The 6,296-nt window shown below is 40.1% G+C and overlaps 1 pseudogene; it reads right to left on the bottom strand.

Moving 5' to 3' along the window:
• Positions 1-1,395: 1,395 nt before the first annotated feature.
• Positions 1,396-2,279, bottom strand: LOC123455575 (annotated as a pseudogene).
• Between the last annotated feature and the right edge of the window lie 4,017 nt (positions 2,280-6,296).

The following is a 6,296-nucleotide window of genomic DNA, read 5'->3' as shown; positions in this document are numbered from 1 at the left end:
ATGTTAACCACATCCTGGTACTGGGAGTTACAGGCCAGTGTCAAGGGAAAAGAAGAAAGAAACAGGTATGTAATATACAAGAGAAAGAGAGGAGAGAGAAAGGGAAAGAGTGAGAAACAAGAGAAGATTAAGGTCAGTCTTCATCATACCTTCTCCAGGGCACTTTGATTCAAGTGTTCCCTCTAAGGACCTGATGGAGGATCAACCTTTTAGTCTGTCTTTCAGGATACATGATTTTATGGTACCATTTCTATTTGGGTCCAGTTTTGTGTCCCTTCCACCAACACCTACCCTCCCTATTGTCCCATCCTCAAGATGCCTATTCAGTATGTCAGCATCTCAGACAGAATCAGGATAGGAGCCACAAATGAGTGAGATCATGTGACAATTATCTTTCTGTGATTGGGTGAGTTCACTGAGAATGATCTCTGATCTCTTAATTATTTCTTTCCATACAAAAATATTAAGGATGGATTGGTCTTGTTTTCCAACAATTTTAGGTGGATGGGGAGGTTATTAATTTGAGCCTGACTTTGTTATGATGGAATTTAGTGCTATAAGTTTCCCCTTAGGACTGCTTTCATTGTGTCCCATAAGTTTTGGTATATTGTGTTTTCGTTATCATTCAGTTAAAGAAATTTTCCAATTTCCTTTGTGATTTCTTCCTTGACTCATTCATTATTTAATAGTGTGTTGTTCAATCTCCAGGAGCTGGTGTAATTTCTATATTATTAACTTCTAGCATGCTGTGGTCCATCCAATATGATAGAGGAAATTACATACATTTTTCAGAATTTATGGAGGCATGCTTTATGCTCAATGATCAATTTTGGAGAAGATTCCATGGGATGTTAAGAAGAATGTGTATTCTGTAGAATTGTGGTAAAATGTTCTGTAGATGTCTGTTAAGCCTAGTAGATCTATAATGTTGTTAAACTGTATTATTTCCCTGTGGATTTTCTGTTCAGATAATCTGTCAAATGATGATAGTGGAGTATTGAAATCCCCTACAATGACAGTACTGGAATTTATTTCTGTTGTATTTTCAAATAAGTTTTGCGAACTTTATAAAATCTGGTGTACCTGTGTTTGATGCCTATAGATTTATGATTGTTATGTCTCCTTTTTTGGATCATTCCCTTGCTGATTAAAATGTGGTCTTATTTAATTATTTTTAGTTTGAAGTCAGATATTAATATCTGTTTTGTCAGATATTAATATAGCTACACCCTCTTGTTTCTTACTTCCATTTACTTGGAAAATCATTTTCTATCCTTCCACCCTGAGGAAGTGTCTATCTGCAATGGTAAAGTAGGTTTCCTGAAGGCAGCAGATGGAAAGGTTAATTTTTCTGATCCGCCCTGATAACTTGTATCTTTTTTTTTTTTTTTTTTGCAGGCTTAATTCACTTTTATTTTTTTTCTGTATAAAACCCTTATGTGGTAGCCACAGCTGGAGCCTGGGTCCTCTGCACTGAGACTCTGGTGTGGGTTTTCACAAGATGGTCAGTGAATTCCTGGTAACAGACTTGGTGAACACAGTCTCTTTCCAGAGGTCAGGGGTCAAATAGCTGTAGGTCTTAGAGATGGCGTCAAAAGTGGCCTTAGCAAAGTTGCCCAGGGTGGCAGTGCAGCCCCTGGCTGAAGTGTAGCAATCATCAATACCAGCCATCAGCAGCAGCTTCTTGGGCACGGGGGCAGAGACAATGCCAGTGCCCCTGGGGGCAGGGATAAGGCGCAGCAGCACAGAGCACAGCGGCCTGTCACTTTACAGGGGACTGTGTGGGGCTTGCCCATCTTGTTCCCCCAGTAGCCTCTCTGGACAGGCACAATGGAGAGCTTGGCCAAGATGATGGCCCCTCGGATGGCAGTGGCTACCTCCGTAGAGCACTTGACACCCAGGCCGATGTGACCGTTGTAGTCCCCAATGGCGACAAAAGCCTTGAACCTGGTCCGCTGACCAGCGCGAGTCTGCTTTTGCACTGGCATGATCTTCAAAACTTCATCCTTAAGGGACGCGCCCAAGAAGAAATCAATAATCTCAGACTCCTTGATGGGCAGGGAGAGCAGATAGATCTCCTCCAGGGACTTGATCTTCATGTCTTTGACCAGGCGTCCCAGCTTAGTCACGGGGATCCACTCCTTGTCTTCAGCTTTGCCTCCACGAGCCCACGACCGCGACCCGGAGACCGCTGCCGGAACCTCCACGGAAGCCGCCGTGGCCTCCCAGGCCCGGCCCGGCTCCTCCGGGCCTCCCGCTGCACCGGCGTCATCCGCCATTTGGTGTTTTCCTGAGGAAGAAGGACTTGTATCTTTTTAAGGGTAAACTATTTCCACTAATATTTAAAGTTATAGCAGTGAGATTCCCTGCCATTCTGGAGGGTTTATGGGGTTTGATATTTTCTTGGGCTTTGTACATTTTCAGGCATGCTCTAGTTTTGGTTATTGTGTTCATACTCTTGTAGGCTTCTGTTGGTTGTTTGACTCTTCTGTGAGGAATATATACTGAAGTATTTTTTCCATAGGTTTGGCTTTGTATTCATATAACTATAGATCTTGCTTTTGTCATGTAAAGTTTTCCTTTTTCTATCTATCAGGAGGGATACTTCTGCTGAGTTCAGTAGTTTGGGTTGGAAGCCATAGTTTTTTAATAACTGAAGTGTTTCTTTCCAAGCCCTTTTGGCTTTCAGAGTTTCTATTGAGAAATCTGAGGTAATTCTGGTGGAATTGCCTTTGTATATAATGAGCTGTTTCTTTCCCACTACTTTTAGCACTCTATCTTTGTTTTCATTGTTTAGAATTTTAAATATTTTGTGTGTTGGAGAGTTTCTTCTTTGGTCCTGTCTGGTATTCTGTGAGCCTCTTGTATCTGGGTGGGCCTCTCTTTTGTGAGATTAGAAAATTTTCTTCAATAATTTTGTTGAATAATTTTTCTATGCCTTTCATGTAGATTTCTTTCCCTCCAGTATACAAAGCTGGGTCATTAGGGTTCCCAGGTAAGTACCTTAACCACTAAGCCATCAATTCAGTTCCAATGACATGTTTATCTCTTCCAGTTTTTACTACTCTCTTTTTTTCTGTGTTTAGTGTCTTAATGATAATGTGATGTTGTGAATCTTTTTTCTGGTCCTTTCAATTTGGTGATCTGTGGAACTCCTGTGCCTTTAAGTTTCTTTGTTTTGTAAAGTGGGAAAAATTTTCTTCCATAGTTTTGATGAAGATATCTCTATGACCTTCAACTTTGATATTTCACCTGTTTGTTGATAATCCAAATAAATAGTCTTTCTAAGGTGTTGCACAGTTCCTTCATGCTCTCCTCATACATTTTTTAAACTTGACATTCTTTTTGGAGCCTACATATATTTCTTCTGTATTGTCCATGTACTCTGATGTTCTGTCCTCCATGTTGTTTATTCAGTTTAGGAGGATTTATTGGTAGCCTTTACTGAGCCATTTCACTTTTGTTTTCTTTACATTTTCTTTAGTATTTCCATCTCTTCAATGATGTTTTCACTGTCTCTTGGAATTTATTTCAGCATTTGGACTTATCTTTCAGTTTATTCCATTGATTTATGAGTTCATTAGATTGTTTATTCTAATTAAATTTTTACATCCATCTGTTAATCTCTTTTTAACTGTCTTTGATTTCATTGACCTGTCTATAGAATACAGATTTTTGGTTGTCTGATTTTATTCGGCCATTAATTGATTTGTTTTCATTCTTGTTTGTTTTCTTCCATTAATTTCATCCATCCTTTGAGTTCTTTTTGTCACCCTTTGTGGTGGTTTGATTTAGGTGTCTCCCATAAACTTAGGTGTCCTGAATGTCAGGTTCCCAGCTGGTAGAGATTTGGGAATTAATGCCTTCTGGATGAAGTGTATTTTGGGGGATGGGCTTACAGGTACAATAGCCAGTTTCCCTTTGCTAGTGTTTGGCACTCTCTCCTGCTGCTACTGTTCACCTGATGTTGACCAGGAGGTGATGATCCACACTCTGCTCATGTCATCATTTGCCCGTGTCACCAGAGATTCCCCTCCAGTCTGGAAGCCAAAATAAACTTTTTTTTTTTTTTTCCTAAAGAGCTACTCTTGATCAGGTGACTTATGCCAGTATTGCAAACCTGACTACAACACCTTTCTTATGCTTCATTGTGCCATCATTTGAGTTGTATTTTTAGTTCTTTTTGCCAATTTTCTTCCATTTTCTTCATTTGTTCCTGGAGATTTCATTACTTTTTGTCCATTTTCTTTCATTTCTTCTAGCAGTTTTTACATGGTCTCATTAAGTTTCCTTAAAATGCTTATCATGACTAAGTTTTCTGATTCCATATCTTGGGTTTCCTCTAAGACTTCATTCAAGGCTACCATTAATGAGGATCTCATTGCTTGGTATTAGGTGTTATTTGATTTGTGTTGGAATCTGTCCACCTTGAGATCAGTTGTCTCACTGAGAATGCAGCAATAGAGCTCTTATGTAGCTCCCTGTTTTTGGATGGGGTGGCCTAGTCTAATTTGATTATGGTGGCAGTGGAATGAGAGTCTATCTGTGTTGGGCATTGAGAGGCCCGGGCATGAGGCCTAGTGGAACTTCCTGAGCCTAGCTAAAGTTTGGCCACCTGTCTCTGGCCAGTTAGGACTCAGCAAGATGCCTAATGACTGCTCGCCTGCTATTTCCGCCCAGGAGTTGGAATTATCATTTCAATAGTCACAGTTGACTATTGGCCCTTACCTCTTCCCCCATCCTAAAATCCTTGCCTTCATCCCCAACACGATATAGGCAGCTGCTTTTAACAATAAAGCGAGTTCCTGTGAGTTCCTGCTTCCACAAGACTCCTGACTCAGTGTGGTTTTTCTCTGGTGACTAGGAGAGGTTTTTGAGTCATCTGATGCTCATCTTCCTCCTCAACCCCTTAGGAGGAACCAGCAGGCCTGGTCCTTCCTTCAGCACTACCTGCCCGCTGGGAGGAGCCCTGCATCTAGTGCCTAACATGGGGCTCCAGGAACCCGGCCAACTAGTGCCCTGTGAGAGGCATGCGTTGAGGAGGCAATCAGTGTACATGAGAGGGTGAATGTACCCTCGAAAGTTATGAGGCAGTCTTTATATTTAATGTGCTAAACTTTGCTTCTATAACCTGTACTTGTTTGTCAACATCTCTTCATTTCCTTTCTCTTTCACTTTCGATTCACCAGTGGCTTTTGATTTATGAAGGCTTGTGCTTCTCTCTCTTTCTTTCTCTCTCTCTCTTTCTGCTTGGGCCTGTGAAGGCTGGCCAGGTTTTTCTGCCATTATGGAACTTTAAGCTTCAATAAATATCCCTTCCTCCATGACTGTACCTGGTCTGGAAGTTTATCTCAGCAAACCTGAAGCTATCTGATAATTTGGACTGAGATGAACCTGACATTTGGGTATTGATCTTTTGGAACCTTTGCTTTGGAGGAATAGACATTGACTTGGTGCTTACAACTAAAGGTGTCTTCTGGAGTGGTAAACCAAATTTTATGGACTATTCTGATGAGAGTCTGAGAATACTAAATGCAGACCACATTAAAGTTCAAGGCTTGGCTTATGAGCTTTCTAAAGGAAAGAAAAAAACTGCAGGGACTTTGTTGGAACTGGGATACTGGCATAAGGGCTGGTTGCATCCTGCTGCCCAGGCCCAAAGAGTGTAATCAGAGTTAAATTTCTAATGGACTGATGTGCTTAGCTAGAGATATTGGACTGAGAGATTTAAGATGTTTTTTATTATTATTTTTGTTTGTTTTGGTTTTTCAAGGCAGGGTTTCACTCTAGCCCAGGCTGACCTAGAATTCCCTATGGAGTCTCAGGGTGGCCTAAAACTCATGGTAATCCTCCTACCTCCACCTCCCAAGTGCTGGAATTAAAGGCGTACACCACCACACCTGGCTGATATTTAAGATTTTAAGCTCAAAAACCTCAAACAAGTTAAAATTACAGACACTGAGACTAAAAATGTTTACTCTGTGCCTTTATATGTTAAAAGTGTTTAACTTGATGTAGAATGGAGTTTCAAAGGGGAAAGGGTCAGGGGGGAGGGAGAGAATTACCATGGGATTTCTTTTATAATCATGGAAAATGTTAATAAAATTTTTTTTTAAACTAGATAAATAAATAAATAAAATATTAAAAAGAAAAAGAAAAAAAAGCTAGGCATGCTGCTACATACTCTGCCTACCTCTCTCAAATAAATAAAGTATATTTTTAAAAATCTCAAAAAAAATAAATAAATAATAAGTGTTTAACTTGTTTAATTTTACAGGTCTTAATATCTTAAATTA

The sequence above is a fragment of the Jaculus jaculus genome, chromosome 17 (assembly GCF_020740685.1).
Source record: "Jaculus jaculus isolate mJacJac1 chromosome 17, mJacJac1.mat.Y.cur, whole genome shotgun sequence".
In the NCBI taxonomy this organism is placed as follows: Eukaryota; Metazoa; Chordata; class Mammalia; order Rodentia; family Dipodidae; genus Jaculus; species Jaculus jaculus.
This window is presented reverse-complemented; position numbering and strand designations above follow the sequence as displayed.